Consider the following 22,695-nt stretch of genomic DNA (forward strand, 5'->3'; position numbering starts at 1 on the left):
ATTTTACCACCAAGGAAGTTTTGATGTGCACCCAACGCATTGCACACACTCGCAGTTCGGCCCCATCGAAATGCGTCCGGGATTCTTTTGTCCATGTTGTTTACGCGCAATGCTACATGTTCGTAGCAGTTTAATGTTGACCGAGACGTAGGGGAGCTCAAAAGAGTCTTTGAAAGTCCAGACGGGGAAGACGATGTAACGCATCCAGGTGGCGCCATCAGCGACACTGAGCATGAGCAGGAAACGAACTCGGTTGGGGTTATTGTGTACACAGCCTGGACAGCGTATATATGTGCTTTGGGAGCACTACCTCTAAAATTGCGTGTTGTGAGTGATAAGAGTCGACGGCATTTAGAAAGGATGGGTGGGTCCTACCATGCTATAAAAAGGGGAGGGTACGCAGACGACGTTCAAAGTGAAACAGTTGATTAGAACTATCAACGCTATTTCAAGACCGAATTGACTGCGTCATTTCTATCAATGAGCATCACATCGGAATGCATGAATTCGACCTTCTGCAAACTCATCATTTTCAAGAAAGTACCGCGTTATAAATATTGACTAAACTGACTTCCTGGTGATCATTGTAGGAAACTCTAATGTTCCTAGTACCTCGAAAAGGTTTCCACATACTCCAGATACCTCTTTTTATATGCGCAGTGCCGGTTGGTCGGTCAAGACTGTCAAGTAAGCTCAAGTCACTCATTCAGTCATCGAAAGGCGGCAACCTTGCACGCTCTTGCTCCTATCAGCCCGCCTCCGGTCAGTTTCAATCAGGCCTCCAGTCAGATAGTCAGCCAGTTACTAAAAGATGGTTAACCTTGTACGCTCGCGCTCCAATCATCCCGCCTCCGGTCAGATAGACAGCCAGTCACTAAAAGATGGTTAACCTTGCACGCTCGTGCTCCAATCAGCCCGATTCCGGTCAGTTCCAATCAGGCCTCCAGTCACACAGACAGTCAGTCAGTCAGTCAGTCACAGAAAGATGGTCAACCTTGCACGCTCGCGTTCCAATCAGCCCGCCTCAGGTCAGTTCTAATGAGGCCTTCAGTCAGATAGTCAGTCAGTCAGCCAGTCACTAAAAGATGGTTAACCTTGCACGGTCGTACTCCAATCGGGCCGAAGATTATCTTGTAAAACATCACTGATGCAGGTGAAGGTCTGTAGCAAAGTTCCCAAGGTTCAATTGTCACGGTTCGACAGCACTATAGGCGTCTGGTACACGCCCACACACTCGCAACACCTCGTCTTGCAAAGAAAGGAAGGAAGAAACAGGTAAAGCGTGCGTGCATTGTCGTGACAAAGAAGGAGGGGAGTCCTTGGAAGAAACGGGCGATCGGATTCCACAAAAATTCGCGCACGCATGCCAGCGTGCGAAAGCAAGAAACTAAGCGGCGACGGCTTTCGGTTTTCACCGGACAGCGGAACGAAAGCGCTCAGAGCGACCACCGCGAAGGCATATTCGTTTGCCTTGAGAAGAGACATGACTACGGGTTGCACCAAGTGGACACGCGCTGCTGCGTTGACTTTATCATCGCCAGCTTTACCACTTAACTGACCGAGCGCGCGCGCATGACGTAAACTTTAAGCGCGCGCCGTAACCATCCACGGAGGCGTGCACGTATACGCTTGCGCAGATTCATCGAAGAAGGTCGCTTCGAAGCAGCCGGCAGACGCATCCTCCGGTCGCCCTTCTCCCCCACTTCTTCGTGTTCTTCTCCGGGATGACTCAACGCCCCCCCTTCCTACGCTGGCAAAGAATAAGAAGAGCGGCCCGGTGTTGTCCGCACAACACACGTGGACTCACCCTGGAGCGTGCGCGGCGAGACGCTAGGCATAATGGACGTCGCTGCGGAGGCGTCCCCGTACCCGTGGCCCACGTGTTTCTGGGTCACCAAAGACCTAATGCGCATCTTTTATGGCTTCCTTTCCCTCCGCGTGCGAGCGCACTTTCTACTTCACTTGGTACTTGTTGCCTTCTCTGAAGAACGGAACGCCGGTAGGAGTGAGAGGGGCGGGCACAGCAATAACAGAAGGTAAAGTTGGAAGGGGGGGAGGGGCAAGAAGAGGAGGACGATAAGGGGGGGGGGGGTGGCAAAAGCTGAAGTGCGGCTTGGAGGAGTAACAGGAAGGGAAAACAATTATTCGAGGGCGAACGCCTCGGGTCGACAGTGCGACGTGGAAGTGTTATTCCGAGAGGCAGAACAGCCATATTTAAGTTCGCTTGCTTGCTCGATCCTTTGCTCCAGATTGCGCTTAGCTTCCTCTTCTGTTATCTGTGTTAGCGCGTGCGCGTACGTGCGTATGTGTGAGAGAGAGACCGTGCGGGGCACAATGCATGCGCACAAAGCGGGTTCTCTTGGTCACGAGACTAGGAGATAAGCCTTCCGCTCCGCACAATTACTCGATACGACAAAGGATTTCACTCCTAACACAGGTCAAGGATGAAGTCAAATTGTTCGGTTCCCGGCGACCTCAGCAGACGCATATGCATTTCGAATGTGCCGAAGATCACGTCCAGATTTCATTTTTTTCTGACGCTTGCCACAAGTAGTAGTTCTGTAGGGTAACAGCGAGTGATCCACCTCTCACATAGGCGCTTATGTTGGCTGCTACGGTTTTATGTCCCCAAGAGAAAGCAGAATGTATTAGAGGAAAACGTTGCAAGATCGTCCTGGGGCAATATATTCTAGTCTGCTACTCTGCACAGAGGGAAGGAGGAGAAAACTATGTCTATGAGGATTGTTGATGAAGATATGCGCCACAACCACTCAGGTCAACAACAGCAAGAACAAAATAAATAGCAGGATCCAACTATAAGCACCTCTGTGCCCAAAGGGCCCATTCACAGCGTTGAATGGGCCCTTTGCACCTGCGTTAACTAAATGCTCATCGCAGTGTACATCACCGCCATTTGTGAGTGTTTGCGACTTTGTTTGCAAACTCATCGTGATGCGACATGGATTTGCCTTTTATATTTGTATGTTGATGGGTGTATAGGACTGTGTGCTGTGGATTTCGCCCTACGACGTGGTTTCCTTTCATTCATTGTTTATTTGGTAAATGGTAACGATTATTTGGTAACGATTATTTGGTAACGATTATTTGGTAACGATTTTCTCACAACATATTGTTACAAGCACGGGGAAAAGGGGTTTATTTAGGCATGCGAGAGCAGGAACGGCAGGCTACGAACAACGGGAATGGCCGCTGCACAGTCTTCGTTCTCCTTTGTCGATGACAATATACGGTCCATCGTAGTTTGCCAGAAGCTTTTGGCACAAACCGTGCTTCCTTGTGGGAGTCCAAAGCCAAACGAGATCACCAGGGTGATATGTAACAGGCCGATGTCGTGCGTCGTAGCGGGCTTTGGAGTTTTCTTGTGATGCTAAAGTCCGCAGACGCGCAAGTCTCCGAGCCTCTTCAGCGAGGCATAGCGTATCGGCGACCGTGGGATTGTCGTGGTGGTAAAAAGGAAGGACAGTGTCGAGCGTATACCGGGGCGGCCGAGCATATAGAAGGAAGAAGGGGCTGTAGCCGGTTGTCTCGTGCTTGGCGGTGTTATAGGCGTAAGTAATAAACGGTAGAACGTCATCCCAATCCTTGTGATCGGACGCAACATACATGGAAAGCATATTGGCGATTGTTCGATTAGTGCGCTCAGTGAGGCCGTTCGTTTGCGGATGATACGGCGTCGAGTGCCTGAGGTGCGAGTTACATAAGCGCACAAGCTCTTCCACGATATCCGCCGTGAATTGACGTCCCCGGCAAGGCGACCACAAGGGTCACGAAGGTTCACGAGCCAGCACAGGGAATGGTGGTCTGTGACGACTAGGAATGGGCGTCCGTACAAGTACGAGCGAAATCGCTAAACTGCAAAGATTACAGCGAGGCATTCTTGCTCTGTCACCGTGTAATTTCGTTCAGGTTTGCTCAATGCGCGGCTTGCATAAGCAATCACGTGCTGACGGTACCCAGACCGCCGCCACTAGCATCTGTGTGGATCTCTGTCGGCGCAGTTGGATTGAAGTGGCGAAGAATAGGTCGGGAGGTCAGCAGGAACTTCAACTGCCGAAAAACGGGGAGAATGTCGTCATGGCCATTGATATCAAAGGGGCCTTTGAAGCCGAAGCAATCCTTCGGAAGGCATACAAAACAGCCCTTCATCTCCCAAGAAACACATCCAATGACAAGCTGATGCAACTGGGAATCAGCAACACGTTTGAAGAACTAAAAGAATGCCAGCTCAAGGCACAAACGCGAAGGCTCAGTAACACAACAACAGGAAGGGCGCTTCTGACAAAGTTGGGTTGGGAAATAGAAAAACCGCAAAGTAGTAGGGCAATAATACCGGACCTGCTAAGGAAGACACTACGCATACAACCTGTCCCCCGCAATATGGACCCCAATCTCCATACCAGCAGGCGACAGGCTAGGGCAGAATTCTACGAAAGAACGATGGGGCAGAGAGACAACACAGTCTACACAGATGCTTCCCTCTATCCAAAAGAACACAGGAAACACGCAGTAGCGGTAGTAGCTAATAAAGCAAACTAATCACGAGTCTCACGGCAGCGGTATCTGCAGACATAACCGAAGCAGAGGAAAAAGCTGTCGCACTGGCAGCAGAGGAAGGATACAGGATAGGAAAATCCCTCAACATCCTAACAGACTCACAAGAGGCGTGCCGAAACTATATCAGGGGTAGAATAAGCAGCACGGCACTCAAGATCCTTAGTAGAGCACCGCTCTATGAAGGACAACCAACACACAACATAATCTGGATACCAAGCCACGCAGGGATTCAGGGCAATGAAGGGGCGGACAGCTTAGCTCGAGGCTCAGTCCCCCCGGGAGAGCCTCAGGTTACTTGCGGGGACAGTTATTCAGAGCTGCTAAACCTATATAGATGGCGAAGATTCCAATACCCCCCACCACACAAAGCGTTGACGAAGGAGGAAGCCGCAGGATGGCGTAGACTGCAGACGGGTTCCTTTCCAAATCTTTACATACTAAGCAGGATGTTCCCCACACAATATTGCGCCGTATGCCCGTGGTGCGGAGCAAGGCCAACACTATATCACATCACATGGGAATGCGAGCGAAACAAGACATTCCACGAACATACAACACCAAGTGCGGAACAGTGGGAGAGCCGGCTCACCAGCTGCGAGAGCTAGGGGTCCAAAGGGCCCTCATAGCACACGCAAGCGAGGTGGCCCGACTCAGTGGTGCACTGGACTAGGGGCCCACCCAAGGCTGAAGAGGACCCAAAGTTTTCAAGAATGAAGACTTCGTCCTCAACTCGCTAATATCTTAAAGAACCAATAAAGTTTTCCATTCCATTCCATTCAACTGACGAAATGCAGACTCGCACTCGGGTGTCCACTCAAACCGTGCGTCTTTATGTAGCAGATTTGTCAGAGGATAAGCGACGTCAGCAAAACCAGGAATAAATCGGCGCAAGTAAGAGCAAAGACCCAGAAAACTACGAAGTTGCTTCACTGACTGCGGTGCACTGAATGCCTCAACAGCTCCCGTCTTGAGGGGATCAGGTCGGATACCGTCTTTGTCAACAAGATGACCCAGCACAAGGGTTTGACGGTCACCAAATTTACACTTCTTGGAGTTCAGAACCAGGCCAGCGTTTTTGATGCAGTCGAGGACAATATCCACACTGTAAAAAATTTCCGTAATTTTACAGTCAAACCTGCCGTAAAAATTACGTAGACCGTTCAGTTTCATGAAAAACGGCGGAATTCTACGTAAAAAAACGGACGTGAGCTCTGTTTTTGAAATACGGAGAACCGTCCGTAATTTCATGTGGAGGGCAACTGAGCATGTTAAGAGCGAAAAATAAACACGCAACGAATATAAAGAAAAGACACCGCCCACGTTTACCAGCAGTTACCTAATATCACCATAGGTAACGCTGCTTGAACATTATTCATAGGCGAATCGTAGTACGCACGCACAAACGGAAGAGGTTTCAGCGGTGGCGCTGCTTACCACCCTTCATCGCTTCTACACGACGGGTTGCATTTCTCCGCCTCAACAGTACAGAGTGGACAGCGGCTGGAAATGGCGGTGTGCGGTGGTGGTATACCTGTTGCATTTGGGATTTCACTGAGAGAATAAGAAGGAATCGACGATGGACTGCTACGCAAGTAAGTGATTTAAGTGTCCTTTTTTGTTGTTGGTGCACGTCGCGCGTGCGAAATGCACCGCGATGGCCGGTGACGGGCTGAACTGTGTTGTGTGAGCATGCCCTGTCAGTGCCCTGTAACGACATTCCCGCTTGGCCATGAGGATTGATAAAGCCGCGGCATTGCGAGTCTGTGATAAATGGTGTAGCGTTTGTTGTGCTGATTTCATATAGAGTACATTGAGGCGCGTAGGCAACATCAGCGACGATGTCGTCTGTAGCAGTTCGTTATCGGCTGTATGTGGCAGCTGGTTTACTGACGTTGGCATTCCAGTTTTGCAATGTGTTGTGATGTGTTCTTGGCATTCCAAAATAAAGTGAAGTTACTGTTCCCCTTAGCAATCTCTCACGGCGCGGTGTAACACTATGTTAGCCGTATTCGGCGACGCATTGCATCACAGCGAAATTCTTTTTCCTTAAGCTTAGGACGCAGTGTGCTTGGCGTGCATAATCGCTGTGTTCATATCCGTAATTGAAAGACTGCTTCTGGAATTGAAAGTCTGCTTGTGTATGAAGACCTCATAGAGCATGTTGCATGCGATGCCCCTACATCACAATGAATGGACGGTGTAGCGTGCTTGCTGCCGTAACCTCGTGCGATCTGCAGTGTTACGTAACACTGGTGTAACACGGTGCCTTGGAACACTTTGGGATCGAGCAATCGTGCGCGATCGCACTTGAAAGTGTCCGCGTGATACCCATTAAGGGTCGCTGGAGAAGAAATTGATTATTTTGCTAGCTGGTAATCGGCACCAGATGTTTCGCGAATTTTTGTTTTTGTTTTGTTTTTATTTCAGACAGCTACCAGGGTGACTATCAACGTTCTGACGCAATACGTCAGCATTTAACGTAATCTGGGAGTGGATTGCCACGTAAATTTTGCCCATCTGCGGCTTAATTGTAAAGCAAGTGCATGTGATAAGTAATTTTTAACGTAACCTTGACACAGAATAGCGGTGCCAAAAAGTGTGTAATGGACATCCAAAGTTACAAATGTTCCAAACTGGTATAAAAAATCAAAAGATGTGTCAACACTGATGTTAAAGGCTGGTTCTAATACTGACTGTCTCTAGTTGCATAGACTAATTTTCAGCATATAGGCATCAATACAATAATTATTCTAAAATACATGTTGTGAGTTATGTAGAGCAAAATGTCTGCTGTTTTGCCGAATAGAAGGTGCTTCATGAAGTCTTTTTTTAAATGAGTTGAACGATACAATTGAAGACACCAAACGATACCACAGCAATCGGTAATTCGGTGACAAGCTTATGTGCAAGAGTATTTGTATATGAAAATGTTTTTGCTTTACTGTGGACGACCGGTCTGAAAATACCTGATATTATTTGCTTCAATTGCAGCTATTGCACCAGTGAAGGATGTCTGTGTGCCGGTTTGTGCGCAGTTTCTCAGCCAGCGGGCCTGAGAAAGTGTGCCACAGCAGTCTGTCTAGTGGTGCTCTTTGTTCTGGAAAGCTGTGCCATTCTATTGTATATCTGTCTTGCATATGCAGTCTTAATAGACAGTGACTGCAAATGTTGGTGGAATGACGAGTCCTATGCAAGTAGAGTAATTTTTGCAGATGCATTCAAAGGATAATTGATGATTTGTTTTCCTGTGGCAACAAATTGGTTCAGTATGAGCACGTCGACTTGAAAGGGATATTGTTTCATACCTGACTTGGTTGCACATATGAGTGGTGTTTAAAAAACACTTATAGTGCCAGAGTTCAAAATTTGAGGCAACAGATAAAACACGCACCAATAAAATAACTGTTTGTCTAGTGTTGGCTTAATGAGTATGCAACAACACTGCACACTGATCGTTAGCACCGTCATGCATGGGCTCCATGGTAACTAAGATTAGCCACGAATAAGCTCACTGTGAGCTAGTGTTGAGCTAACTATAACAGATGAGTATGCGATGATGTAATTAAGTGCAACATTGGAAGGCAACGTAACAATGTAAAATTATAGCCTGAGCTCGCAGCAGCGTTGCGTGGTCAGGCGACCAAAAGATATGAATATTTAAAAGGGAACGAACAGTGCTACTGCCAGTATGAAGTGACAGTGTTGTACACAGCAACATATTCCCTTTGTCCTGTCTGTAGCCCTGTTCGGTTCCCTTCTAAACATGCACCAAGCAGCCCAATTCAGAATGCTCCGGCAGGTTAAGTGATGACACGCTAGCATAGTGGGAGCTATTCTGAAAGTTAAGTCTGCTATGAAAATGTGTCATGAAGATACTTCACTGCTAAAAATTTGGTGTACAACTGCACAAAGCAGCATCAATAGCTATGTTGCTCCCCCATGTTGTGTCAAGGGTCTGTGCATTTTTTGTAAGATAATCCTTGAGTCGTCGGCCGGTTTGTCCTACATAATTGCTGCTGCAGGACAGTGGGATATTGTAAACAGCACCAACCGTAGTACCTATGAACTCCAGCACATACTTTTTGATGTAAACTTCACGTGTTGCCCTGGTCCGGTTAACATTTTGTACGTGCCCAGATTGCTTGGCACTGAAAATAAAAAGGTAGTTTCAACTCTCTGAACAATTTGCTTGAATTGATGGTTGCCTTTGTGTACAGATTGCATAACAGTCATAGGCCTTGGCTTACTCGAAGTTGTCTGACCTAAGACGTCAGCTACGTTCAACTCCATTAAATGCTTCTTGGCAATGCATGCTAAAAGGCAGTGCGAACGCACTGTTAAAAGCAAACATTGTACTTGGTTATGGAAGCTCCCCTCCACGTCGGGGTGGTACCAAGTGTTAAATGTGATCTCCGGTGTTCCTGTAGCAACAACATGCTTCAGTGTTCAGGTGCACCAATAGAAAAGTTAAAAACACCTTTGAGTGCAGGGAATAGCTCCAGCTCGATGCTCACCACAGAAAATCTTCAGGCCCAGATAGTGGAGCTTGCCTTTCAGTAGTAGTTTTGCTTACTTGAACATGCGTGGCACTTTGTAGGAGACATTAAATAGTTGCTCAACCACTTTAATTGTGACTTTTCACTGCCGAGAACACTGTCAGCTAGTCGTAAAACACTAGCTGCTGTAAGAACCAGCGTAGTAAAGGTATTCTGCTTCATTGGAAACTTTCTACCCTATATGACGTGAAGTAAGGCTACTAAATGGGTTGAGTTATTTGTTTTCTGTCTTCTCTACAGTGCTAGATGAGCTCATGGAAAGGGGAAAACTACATTTCAATAGATGAAGTGCCAACAGAGACAGCACAGTCAGAAAGAACAAAGATAGGACAAGGTGCTACTTGCAACTGTTTATTGAGGTCAAAAGCACTGAATATATAGCCATGGGGAGAGGGGGAAGAAAAAAAAAAGAAGCACTGATTATGTGAATGCGCATGTGCAAAAATATGGAAGATGTATATGAAGGGAATCATAAGATTAACCAAAATCTAAAACTTATCTAAAAACATGCGTTCATTTCTGTAAATAGTCGGAGACGAGGTGTCGACACAGGCGTCCCCTCTTTTCTTAGTCTGGTTGGCCTCCAAAAGTTCACGTGCCACAGTGTCATTGCTTTTAAACATGATTGTTGTATTAGGAAGCCTTGCTTCACGTACTTGCTTATTCTCATTCTCACATGCCTTGCAATGAAGCAGCAAGTTTGAGCCATAACCATTTTTGAGTGAAAGCTTGTGCTCCTGCAGGCGTTCATTAATACATTGGCCAGTTTGTCCGGTTTACTCCTTCCCACACTTCAGCGGTATGCAGTATACGACCCCTTCTCCGTACTTCACAAAAGGGTTTGTGTGTTTACTAGATCACTCTACTTTCTTAGTCATCATATCCAATCAGACGGCACAAAGCAGCAAGTTTTTGGGGCTCGGAAGAAACCACAGGAATTTTGTATTTGACGATGACATGTTTAAGATTATGTGCTGCTTTGTGAGAATACGGTATCACCACTGTAGCTTTCTTTTCCAATGTTTGACCTTCTTCACTGCTTCAGTTTCTTTCTTTTTGCACCTTTTTCAACAACGCCTCCGAAACTTTGCTCAAAACCAAACAAGGAAAGCCAGCTTTCTTCAACTTCAAAATCTGTTCGTCAAAGGTTTTGTGTGCCTTATGACAGCACAATTCTTTAAGGGTAAATTCAAGGCACATAGTGGCAATCGCACGTTTAACAGTCTTGGAGTGCATAGACTTATATTGCAACAATTAATTGCAGGGTCGGTATACCGACCTCGTGCCCGCAAGGATTTCTGCCGTATCCAGTGGCGATACCGTATTCTCACGAAGTGGCGCGTAATCTTAAACACATCGCCGCAAAATATAAAATTCCTGTGGTTTCTGCTGCGCCCCGAAAGCTTGCTACTTTGTGCCGCCTGATTGGATCTCATGACTCTAAAAGTAGAGTGTTCTATTAAACATACAAATCCTTTTGTGAAGTGTAAAGAAGCGGTCGTATACCGTGGAAGTGTGGGAAAGAGTGTATCGGACAAACTGGCTGATGTATCAGCGAACACCTGTGGGAGCACAAGCTTCCGCTGAAAAATAGTTATGGCTCAAACTTGCCACTTCATTGCAAGGCCTGCAGGAATGAGAATAAGCAAGTATGTGAAGCAAGGCTTCAGGATACAACGATCGTGCTTAAAAGCAAATACACTATGGCACGTGAGCTGTTGGAGGCCAACCAGATTAAGAATAGAGGGGATGCCTGTGTCAGCATGCCTGTGTCTGAATATTTACACAAATGAATGCATGTTTTTAGATAAATTTTAGATTTTGGCTAATCTTATGATTCCCTTCATCTTCTGTGTTCTCGCGCGTGCGCCTTCACACAAGCAATGCTTCTGTTTTTTTCTTCCCCTTCTCCCCATGGCTATATATTCAGCTGCTTTTGACCTCAATAAACAGTTGCAAGTAGCACCTTGTGCTGTCTTTGTTCTTTCTTACTGTGTTGTCTCTGTTGGCGCTTCATCTTCTGAAAGCTCTTCACCAAGTAGTCCCCACAACGTGTTCTACTGGAAAACTACAACTAGACAGTGATCTTCCATTTCTTGACCTCATTGTTTTCTTTGGTGAGTGTCATGTGCACTGCATCTATGCCCCGTCTTTTAAGGAGGGAATTCTGCCTTTCGCATCAGCGCACTGTTCGGCTGTGAAGCTCTGTCACAGAAGCACGAAATAGCATCCTCAACAAGTCGAGGAGAACTTCTATACCCAGGTCTAACATTGGCCTACAGTGGTGTGACCACTGTTAGATCACGTTCAGAAGGTCAGCCATGGTCTCAAAATCTGGGTTCAAAAAGGTGAATCAGACCAGGCCTTGGCGCAAAGTGTAGCAAGAGGCACATGCAGCAGTTCAACTGTGTGGTTGTTTACAACATCCCGTTGTCCTGCAGCTGCAACTAGGCAGGACAAATAGGCCTAATATTTGTTTGTTTGTGTGTGTGTGTGTGTGTGTGTGTGTGTGTGTGTGTGTGTGTGTGTGTGTGTGTGTGTGTGTGTGTGTGTGTGTGTGTGTGTGTGTGTGTGTGTGTGTGCAATTAACCAAAAGTCTTAGCCTGCGCTCGTGTTGTTTGGCCTTCTCCCATCTTTTCGTGTTGTCCCCAAGTAATCAGTCGCTGTCACATTCTTATAGAATTTGCAGTTATGAGATTCATGCTTTGGAACATGATCAGAAGCTACCAAATGGATGACATAATCCATCTACATGTGTTAGTGTAGATAAATGTGTCTGTGCAGTAGGGGTAGGGCATCATATGTGCTTGTTTAGCACTTATGTATGCACTTTTGTTTCCAGAGCTTGTGACACAGTGATTCAAACTATGTCTGTGAAAACAGTGCTGCACGTTGCAAGGAAATGTTACAACACTTGTAGGTGAAGCTCGGTGTTGTGAGAGGTTATAGAAACTTGCTTTTTGCAAGTTTCTAGAGCATTTTTTAAAGATGCTTCTTTAACTCCCGCGTGCATCGTGTTCATGACTCGCTATAAAACTGTCAACAAGTATCTCCTTTATGCCATCCGTTTCTAAATATTACATGAATATAATTAACCCCCTGAGGGTCGATCTTTTTCGCCATATTCGACCGCCCAGGGTCGATTTTTTTTATTGCAGATTCCAATTCTTAGGGACTTATTTCGAAAAAAATTTACCGTAATTTTTCTAGGGTGTCCGTAAAGCCACAAAAAAATTATTTTGCGTTGGTATATACGGTACTCGTTATTCATGAATAACAATAATAAAAAAGGAAATAAACCTATAAGAGTAAAAAATTTGTTACATTGTTATAGTTCAAGGCTTTGAAAATGTGCACACGAGAATACTTTGCAAGACTCAAATGTTCCTGCTCTTACACTAATATGTACTATTATGAGCAATATCTAAGGGAACACAGGAACGCGTAGAAAACACCCTCAGACCCAGCTATATGGGTGGTATGCAGCGGCCACCGTTGGAAACAAAGTGGAAAGGGGGACGCTGTTCTAACAACTGTTCGCACTCCCGCCATGCGTCTGCAAAGTGCGGAATTTCACATCGCCAGCAGACAGGGATAACACTGTTCGATATTGCGTCACTGGTAACCTTTTGCGTCGAATCATTACAAAAGATAGCACTGTTCCGGACTTCGATATTGATTTATGGTAAATCTTCTAAACCGGGAAAAAATTGTCTTTAAGGGTAAGTTCAAAATAATTTTATTGGCGCTTGCCGAATATTAAAAAGATATTGAAGCAAATGAAATAAGGTAGTAGCGTTATCGCAGCTTATCCTCGTCCTTTGCTTTGTTCGTTGGTGGCCTAATAACGCGTCATGCCACCGTCGACTTAACGATGGCCTCTGTTCTTTGAGGCAAAGATGCGTAGAGAGCCTCGATGAGTGCGGTATCACGCTGAAGGCGGGCTTCCACTCATGTTCTATTGCTTCCCATAGTTGGTCGGAGTTCGCCAATTCTAGTGAGCTCTTCGAAAGGTTCACTTTCATACGGCCCCAAACGTGCTCTATAATGTTCATGTCGGCACCCTTCGCACACCACTGAAGTTGCATTACCCCTCGCTCTTCCAAAAGGCGCGCCACGTCCTTCGATGTGTGAACGGGAGACATGTCCTGTTGGAAAAAATAACACCCATCCAGGTGCAGCCTGTTCAACACGTAGGGGATCATCTGGTGCTCGAGCAGAGTGCAATACGCAGCACTGGTGAACCTCCCATCAATTCTCACCAGTGGGCCTAGGCCTGCGTGGGAAATCGCCCCCCCCCAGACGTTCACAGACACACGTCCACTGGCGGCCACCTCCTGGATATTCTGCGGACTAAAGCGTGTGTTTGCGGTCCACCACACTCTCTTTCATTTGTCCCAGCGGCTCGAGAACGTGGACTCATCAGAGAAAACTACATACTTCTACCCACTCTCACTCCAGCTGCGGTGTTCAGTAGCGAACCTCAGGCGAGCCGCTTTGTTGGCTGCGGTGAGCAGAGGTTTCTGTGCGGCGATGCGGCTTTGCAGTCCTGCTTCTCTAAGCCTTCGTCGTACCGTGCTGTCGCTCAAGTTGTTCAAGCCAAGAGCACCTCGAATGTCTTTTGCACTTTGAAATGGCTTGTCGCTGACGGCAGCCACGATGCAAAGGTCTTGGTCGTTCGTTGTTGATCGAGGTGGTGTGCGGTGCGGCGCATCGTTTATGCGTCCTTCGTCTCGGTAAGCCTGGATAATCCGGTTGACCGTTTTCAATGGGCGGCTTGTCACGAGAGCAATATTGCGCTGCGTATAACCTCTTTTAGACATTTCTATTATATCTTCCCGCTCTTTAAGAGGCACTCGAGGCATCTTGAGGCTGCAAATTCAGGGTTGACTGCTCTGCGTGGGCCACTGCAGTGTGCGACGTGAATTTTCTCTGAACGAACTTCGTGCAACAGTCGCACGAGAGACAGTTTGTCAATGTTCTTTTTTTTTTAATTTCTCTTTATTCTATTCCTCTGTCGTCATTGGTTTGAGCGTCGCCACTGTTCGAGGTGCCACTGACAACCGAGTGCGTCGATTCAAATAAAGAATCGGTTTGAAATACAGGGCAAACTTTTTCTCGGAGTACTATCAAGCGGTTGCACGAACAAAAAAAGAGAATGAAAGAAAAGAAAGTGAATCGGTGTAAGTCACTGGTGACGATCACCATCTTATCGGCTGTCGGACGATCCATGACGTAAGCTGCTCCTTTGTAGAAATGCCAGCGTGCTGGGAGTGCCAACAGTTAGTGGAAGAGCACTCCCCTTTCCCCCTTCATTTTTCACAGCGCCATCCGCGTATCGCTCAGAGTCTGTTTCAAGGCTGTTTGCCACGCGTTCCTGTGTTCCCTTTCATATTGCTTATGATAGTACATCCATAGTGTAATCGAACTGTGTAGGTGCATGCACTCAAGAAAACTGTGCGGTTGTGTGCCCATCAAAAAAGCAAAACATGTGACAAACTTCCACTAATCTTCATCTTATCGCCAACCAGATGCAATTAGTTTTCGCGAGTCTCAAAAAAAAAGAAAAGGAGCAACAGAAGCGCATGCACGGCAGCATCCTTCCTATGCGCACCCCTGCGAGCACTAAATGAGCGAGAAACAAGGCGATTAGTAACGAGATAGCCATCAGTTTTGCAAGCGCAAGAAGCCGAAACGGCCTGCGAAAACAAAACCCCAACCGCCACCCGCCCACGCGCACGCCAATGCGCAAGCGGTAGTACATAGACGCGCAGGAGCAAACTAGCGCTAAAACAAACCATGCAACGAAAACTGAGAGAGCGAGGCGTGCAAAAGAAATTCCCTGCATTTCCACATAATGGCAGCACATGACAGAAAAGAAAAGGTTAGGAAATTGTCGCGCTTTTTAAACCTACAGATAGTGCCGTAAATATACGTCATTGACCCTTGAAGGGTTAAGGAGTCATGCTCCTTGAAACAATTTCCCGTAACAACATTGCAAAATACCACCTGAGGGTCTCTCATCTCTTACATCTGCTGTTTTGCACATCATAATTTAATAAAACTGCATTTAGTAGCTGCACAGCACAGGCCCCATTTTGTTTTATCACACTTCTTTGTCTTTTCTCCCCCTGCCCCAGGTCTTATTTCAACAACTGCAGGCCATCATAAAATTGCTTCAACATTGTTGACAGATTCCAATATTTTTTTCCAACCATTCTCTCATGTGATCTAAAGAAAATTAACTTGATTAGCCTGACATGAAGATGAATTCGAAATAATTTATTGTACTTGCTTGGTAGCACTGAACTGTTTCGTTAATCAATATAATACTTACAATTCACCTTTGTATTGCTGGGTACCGGTAGAGATATGGTTAGTTATTCACCAAAAAGGCTCCCGAATTTTCCACCTTCTTAGTGTAGGTTAGACACTCACTTGTTGCACTTCACAAAGAGCAACTTGTGGTTGCTAGGAAATAAAGGTTTACTGAGAATTTTCATGCATCCAATTTGATTCTGTGTACTAGCATGTTTGTATTAGCATGTATTTCATAGAGTTGCGGCTCCATAAAAGTACATTCTGTCATTCAATGTCTGTGACATGGTCAAGCAGGTTGACCATATCTAATTAGAACTTCCTATGTTCTGGGGCACTTGTTTGCAACTTAAATTATGTGGTTTGGTGCTGTCAGTGTAAGCCTAATGTCGTTTTTTGTTCTCCCAGGAAGGACGCAAGCATTGCAAGGAGCCATTTGACTTGCTGCCACACTAATATTGTATTTGGTAAGGTCTATTACAGATCTTATTTCGCGTAGTATGTGCTATAGTTGTGTACAATGTGTTCAAAACTTCAGTAGGTGGGCTGTTCGACAACAGGTGTTTACAAATTAATAATTATAAAAGATGTTCAAGGTCATTAGTGATACAATTGCTGCTCACTGCTGAATTTTTTTCCAAATTAAATGATGAGCCATCCAGCAAGTGCGGCTCTCCTGGCTAATTATACAAACTTTCAAATACGGTTAATTTTTTATCACAAGTGTACAGCAGTCGGGGACAACTGTTCACAGCGACAATTTCATAATATTTACTTACATGCAAAAATGAGTCAAAGGTCAGGTGTACTTATGAAGTTTTGTGAAACAAGTTCATCATCATATTGCTTACTTCATTGAAAAGTTTGTCGCGGAATTCTCACTTCTATGAACAGATCAACAGTTGTCGAACGATGGTCGTCTCTATAGCCAATGTTTGTGCCAGAGGCTTGTCTTCAGAGCACTAACAAGAGACTTTGCCATGCAGCTTGAGCTGATCAGTATGAAGAGATTACATAGGATAGGAACACAAAGCATTAGTGGGCCTCTTCGATTATCAGTCCTTGACAGTCCTGGACTGCTTAGCACTGCTGTCCCGCATTCGATTTTCTCAATCGGCTTCGGAAGCCCCATCCACCAGTCCGAGAGCAGCCAGTATCGCATTCATTTTACCAGAAGTCACAGACTCTGCGGACTCTCAGAGCTGTCAGCAGATATTTGTTCAGACATATGCAAGTAGCTACCAGACAGCGGCTGTCTTAAAAAGATGCATGCGGGCTTGATGCTATGTTTTAAAAGAGGCTGTGTGTTTATATGTACTTTGCGCGTTCCAGACAGCAAATATCATGCACTCAGCTATCGCTTCTGTTAAATCGATGCTTTGTGTGCCATAATGCGAGGGTTTCATGAGTGGTCTAATTGCTGCAACCTTAAGGCAAAACACAGTGATCAGGCGCAAATGCTTGCTTTTCTTGATGTGTTTCGCGACATCTGTCATGCTCATTGCTATATGCATAGTAAACAGGTAGATTTCGCTGTTCAGATGAGTGAAACTGGTGGACGAGGAAACATATCATATTGCATGTAGATATTTAATGCTGGTAGCTGGCGTGGCATACAGGGTGTTTCACGTAACTTGAGCCAAACATTGAAAATATGCAAATGCCACGTAACTGGACAGAACCAAGGTAATGTTGTTTGCCCTCGCTTCGACATACTCATTTCTTTTTCATTTCGCCAGATTAAATCATTACTATTCGGTAATTAATCAACTTCCCAAATATTATGATTAATACATGCTACATAAAAGTGTTTTTCCTAGCGTGAAAGAAGCCTGCAAATACACACTAAATTGTTGCGTGACTGTCCATTCGCAGCACTTTTTGTGTATTCGCGAGCTTCTTTCTCGAAAAAACACTTCTACGCAGCATGTCTCAAACAACAGAAAGCTGTATGGGGAGCTTTTCATGTTGCTCTACAATTTTCTCATGGACGCTTCTAATCTGATTATAATATTTGAAAAGTTGATTAATTAACGAAGATGAAATATTTATTGTGGTGGAATGAAAAAATATCTAAGTATCTCCAAGTGACGGCAAACAACATTACCTTGGTTCTGTCGAGCTACGTCACATTTGCATATTTTTATTGTTTGGCTCAAGTTACGTGGGACAACCTGTATAATCAGAGCTTCACAGATTGCTGTTGACATGTGTGCTGATTCCTTCTGTTACCCAAATTCGGAATTTTGCTTTTGGATGTGCAGGATTAGTAGACAGTGTAGACGCGCTCTGTCCTAGACACACGTCAGGCCTTTAGTAGACGGTTTCACGAGCTTTGAGGATATCGGCCTGTGCTTTGTGGGTGAACAGTGATGTGGCACAACCGTGTTTTTGCTTATTTTTGTGTGGCAATGATGCTTAAATTTTACAGGAAATGAATGAGCTGGCTTAAATACAGCGGTTAAGGGGCCCGAAGAGCGAGAGCACGATGTAAACTGAGCTTTGTTAACATGTTCAATGTGCTCAGGCTGCGATTCCATTATGCAAGCTTTATGGTTGTGTCGGCGACATGGCCTCTGAGACTGCACCATTTTGATGACCACGCTACTGAATTTGCTGGGTAGGGCGCTATCTACAAGTAGCTAAAAGCACGAGGTCACGGAATTGAATCCCGTCCACGGTGGCCGCATATCAATGGGGGCAAAATATGAAAACACCCATGTACTTAGATCTAGGTGCACGTTAATGAACCCCAGGTGGTCGAAATTTCCGGAGTCCTCAACTACGGCTTGCCTCGTAATCAGAAAGTGGATTTGGCACGTAAAACCCCATAATTTAAGCAGCTAATAGCAGACAACAGCAGCCAGGAGAGCGACTTCCAATCACGGTGCTTTCAAACAAAACCTTGGACAGTCCCAGGCAGCGGGATCACATGACTGAGATGCGCCCTTCTGTCAATGCAAGCCAGACCAGAAGCCGCAGGTGGTTTGCGGACAGTCTGGGACTGCATAATCGAAGGGGCACAGTGCTCTCACATACATTATGTCCACTGCGGGACGAAGGCCTTTCCAAGTAATCTGTAAATATATATGGCTTGCGCCAACTGACTCCATCCTATGCTTGCATATTTACAAATTTCGTCATGGTGCCTAGTTCTTTACCGTCCTCAACAGCGTGTTTTTTTTAATTTATCATGCATATCATTTTTTGTCGTTCTGTTGCTTGTTGAGCAAGCCTTCATTCTCAAGCTCCATTTTTATCATGTCAGGTTTCAGTCTCTTAGGTTAGTTTTAGCACAATGCAGTGATGGTACTTTTATGTGACTTAAGTCTTCTAAACAATTTATAGTCTTTAAATTTTCTTCTACTCATCCAGGACTCCTGTGACTAATTGCCTTAAGTAACATACTTCATTGCCTTCTTGCCCTAGAAAATGTAACTGGTGCCTTCTTGCAGGCCTTTAAAGTGGCAACATATGTACTGCCGACAGTAGGGCATGTTCAGATAAATTCAACTGGACATGCCTGGCGATCACTTTTAATTTTGATTTTAATATTTATTTTGCTGCCCGAGCCTGGCAACAATGAAATTAACCTTAGTTTTCCCAAGAAAAAAAAGGTGTCTCTGCAAAAAGCAATATAGAATTACCTGTTTAGTTAGAAGCATTCTCCCTGTATTTTACCGAATCTGCATTTTGGATAGATCCGCAGGAAATAGTGTTGTCGCTGCGGCTTTAAAAATATTTTGTACCAGACTGCAGGCCAATAGCATTAATTCCAACTAATTACCACAGAGTACCCCCACTACGGTATAAAGAAGAAAAATTTTGGAAAAAAACATTGCATAAATTGACCAAAGTTTTTTTTCTTTGCATTTACTAACAGCACGGAATTTGGCCATCCTGTTGCCATGAGTCATAGAAATTTGAGCAAATAGCTCTGTCCTCATTGGCTCTCAAAATCTACGGGAAGTGCTCATGTTTAGGCATGTTAATGAATTACTCTACTTTAAAATTTTTTAGGAGAGTCTTGATTCATTTCAGAAATTTCCCGAATTAAGCACATTCACATGAAGCAATGCAATCTGAAAAAATATGTTGCATTATTTGTTTCGTTATGGAATTGCAAGTCAAGAAATGGACAGAATAAACAGTACTGCCTGCCAGAGCCATGTATGGGGTCCAGGCATAATTGCAGGCTTCTTTACAAAAAGGGCAAATTTTTCGGTGAACACAGTGCAATATTATAACTTTTTATGAAGATGGGAAGGGTATGTTGATGCATTCACAACCGTAACTTTCAATTTTCACTGCTTGAGTAAAAAGAATATTTCACATTGATACTTCTTCCGTGACACAAACCATATCCGAAAGGGGCTGACGGCTGTTGTGACACAGTTGTGGTGCAAGCATGGTTTTTTTGTATTGTTGCTATTCTACCAGCCTGTCAGCTGGACAATATCTTTGGCTTGCTTGTTCTGGGTCGGAAGTAAACAACATGCATGGTTTGCGCTTGTTTCAAGAGTGCTTCATTGTTTTGGGAAACAGTAAAATCTGCAAGGTTGTTTAATGGAGCAATAGAGCAGTGAAAGTTGAAAGCTATGGTCTGCAGTATGTGGCCATGGCAGCTGTACCTAAATATGGGAGAAGTAATCTCCGAATGTCATAATGTGCACGTGACATCTTTGGCTGTTCCAGGCAAACCATCAATTGACTTGGGTCCTTTCTATCTGAAGCTTTTTATGCTATAAGGCTACGAATGAATATATACCAACATGGCTGAGTCTGAACCATTTCTTTTGACAAGAGCACTTGTAGTAACAGTTGTGAATACGAAATCATTGTTTATCTGAGTAACAATAGTGATGATGATGATGGTAAATAATTGAACAGCCTTAATTGATTGGTGTTTCTTTCTTTTCAGGCAAAGCCGAAGGCCTCTGCAAGCAGCCAGTCATTCCAAGTCTCAACCAATCCTTCCTCTAGTCAGCCAATTTCTAGTGTCTATGCGGAAAGGACTTGCGCAAGAGTGGACACGGGACACTAAAAAGGCGACAAAGACAGGCGTAAACTTCCAACCGGTGTTCATTACAAAAAGGTATGTATATGTACTCTTGCACACTTGATCATAATCTGTTACAATCATGCAAGTCAACATGGCCATCACAAATAAACGAGCGCACCAAGGCCTAAGGCGGCTTCCTGCATACAGACCCCAGATATTCAAATTCTTTAACAGTCAGTGCTATAGGGATGGCTTGCTAACACAGTTGCATTCTGCAATAGCCGCTGCCTCAATGATGAGTCTAGTGTTTTCTTTCACACTGCTTGCTATTATTTCTGTTTTTTCAAACAGTCGATGACATTTGCATTGGGAGCAATGGATTCCAAGGAAACCTTCTTTCCCTTTTTGTACTCTCCGATTATGTTCCTGTAGTCTCAAGTTTAGGGAACTTCCCATTTGTCCCACGTAACGCTACCCGCAGGAAAGAGGTATGCTATACACTATTCCTCTTGAGCATTTGATGAAACCCTTTCTCTGCACAATGTTGCATGATTTTGATTGTCTGCTGACAGGGCTGGTTTTGGCACATAACTTAGATAGCTTGCGGGGTGCGGAAGAATGACCAAGACTGCAGTCCTTTGGCCTATTTTCTTTAGTTGCACCTATGTGATACTGTTCGCAGGAATCTAGCAGTCATCCCATACATTCACGCTATCTTGCATAAACTAAAGAAAATAGGCCAAAGGGCGGGAGTTTCGGTCATTTTTCCCGCACCCAACAAGTTATCTCAGTTATGTGCCAAAACCAGCCCTGTCAGCAGAGAATCAATTTCATGCCACATTGCTCACAGAAAAGGTTTCGTCGAAATGCTCAGGGGGAGTAGTGAATAGCACACCTCTTTTCTGTGGGCAGCGTTACGTGGGACAAACGGGAAGGTGCCTAAATATGAGACTACACGAACATAATACAAAAGTACAAAAGGGAGAGAGGGTTTCCTTGGAATCCAAAACTCCCCATGCAAATGTCATGCACTCTGAAAAAACAGAAATAATAGCAAGCAACGCGCAAGAAAGCACTAGGCCCATCATTGAGGGGGCAGATAACGCATAAGGCAACTGCATTAGCAAATTATCCCTAGCGTTGACATTAAAAACTTTGCATACCTGGGGTCTGTATGTGGGAGGCCGCCTTAGGCCTTGGGGCGGCCTTAGTGCGCTCTTGTAACTGATTATGATCAAGTGCACAAGAGTATATATACATGCCTTTTCATAATAAACACCAATTGGAAGTTCGCACCTGTTCTTGTCACCTTTTTAGTGTCCCCCGTTCACTCTTGTGCTGGTCACTTCAGCATGGAATACCAACTAGCCCGGTCTCACACCCTGCTTTTTTCAGTAAAGCAGAATAAACACAGGTTTTTTTCAGATTCAAGTGGCTTGTTGTTTCTCGAACACAAATCTGTATGTATGCTGTGTACATGTTGGATGCAGAACCCAAGTGCAACATGACAACACTGACACGAAGAATAAGCGGTGTAGAAAACAATGACACTAGGAGGAAACATGCAAACACAGCACGTTCTGTGTGGTGTATTTCCTGTGTGCTATGATTTCTGCCCCATTTCCAGCTATATCTTAAATGATGTTGCAAGTTATCCACGTTGTAATGTACGACTTGGGTGGTTCATTGCCCAAAATAACTTATTCCAATGAACGAAACAATTTGGCTCGAGAACACGAGCATTCAAGTCCCCGTTTCTTCATTACCAAAGTACGGTCATGTACTATAATCACAAGTACGGGGCTCAATTTACAGCATTTCCGTTTTACGGAACTCACCGTTCTTCTTATTTGCAAAATACGGTCAATTCTGTAATCACAACTACGGAGCTCACCGTTTTCCATTTAACGGAAATAATTTTTACGGCCTGTCCGTTCTACGGAAACACCATTTTCCATTTAACGGAAATCATTTTTACGGCCTGTCCGTTTTACGGAAACACCATTTTCCATTTAACGGAAATAATTTTTACGGCCTGTCCGTTCTACGGAAACACCGTTTTTCATTTAACGGAAAAGTGTCCGGCAACGTTTTACCTGCAACTTTGACCGTAAACTGAAGAAATTTTTTTTACAGTGCAGGCGCGTATTGTGCTCACTGAATGTGCGCCCGAATATAACAACGTCGTCAAGATGTTCCATTTTAACCCACGCAGAATGGTGTCCATGAACCTTTCAAAGGTTG

General features: G+C 44.9%; 1 long non-coding RNA gene across 1 annotated transcript; it reads left to right on the forward strand.

The window, feature by feature from the left end:
* Positions 1-5,932: 5,932 nt before the first annotated feature.
* Positions 5,933-21,877, forward strand: LOC142560354 (uncharacterized). The gene is made up of 3 exons (XR_012823350.1): positions 5,933-6,167; positions 15,858-15,916; positions 20,371-21,877. It is a non-coding gene; the product is annotated as an uncharacterized LOC142560354 (long non-coding RNA).
* The last annotated feature ends 818 nt before the right edge of the window (positions 21,878-22,695 follow it).

This window comes from Dermacentor variabilis, chromosome 10 (genome assembly GCF_050947875.1).
Source record: "Dermacentor variabilis isolate Ectoservices chromosome 10, ASM5094787v1, whole genome shotgun sequence".
NCBI classification, from domain to species: Eukaryota; Metazoa; Arthropoda; class Arachnida; order Ixodida; family Ixodidae; genus Dermacentor; species Dermacentor variabilis.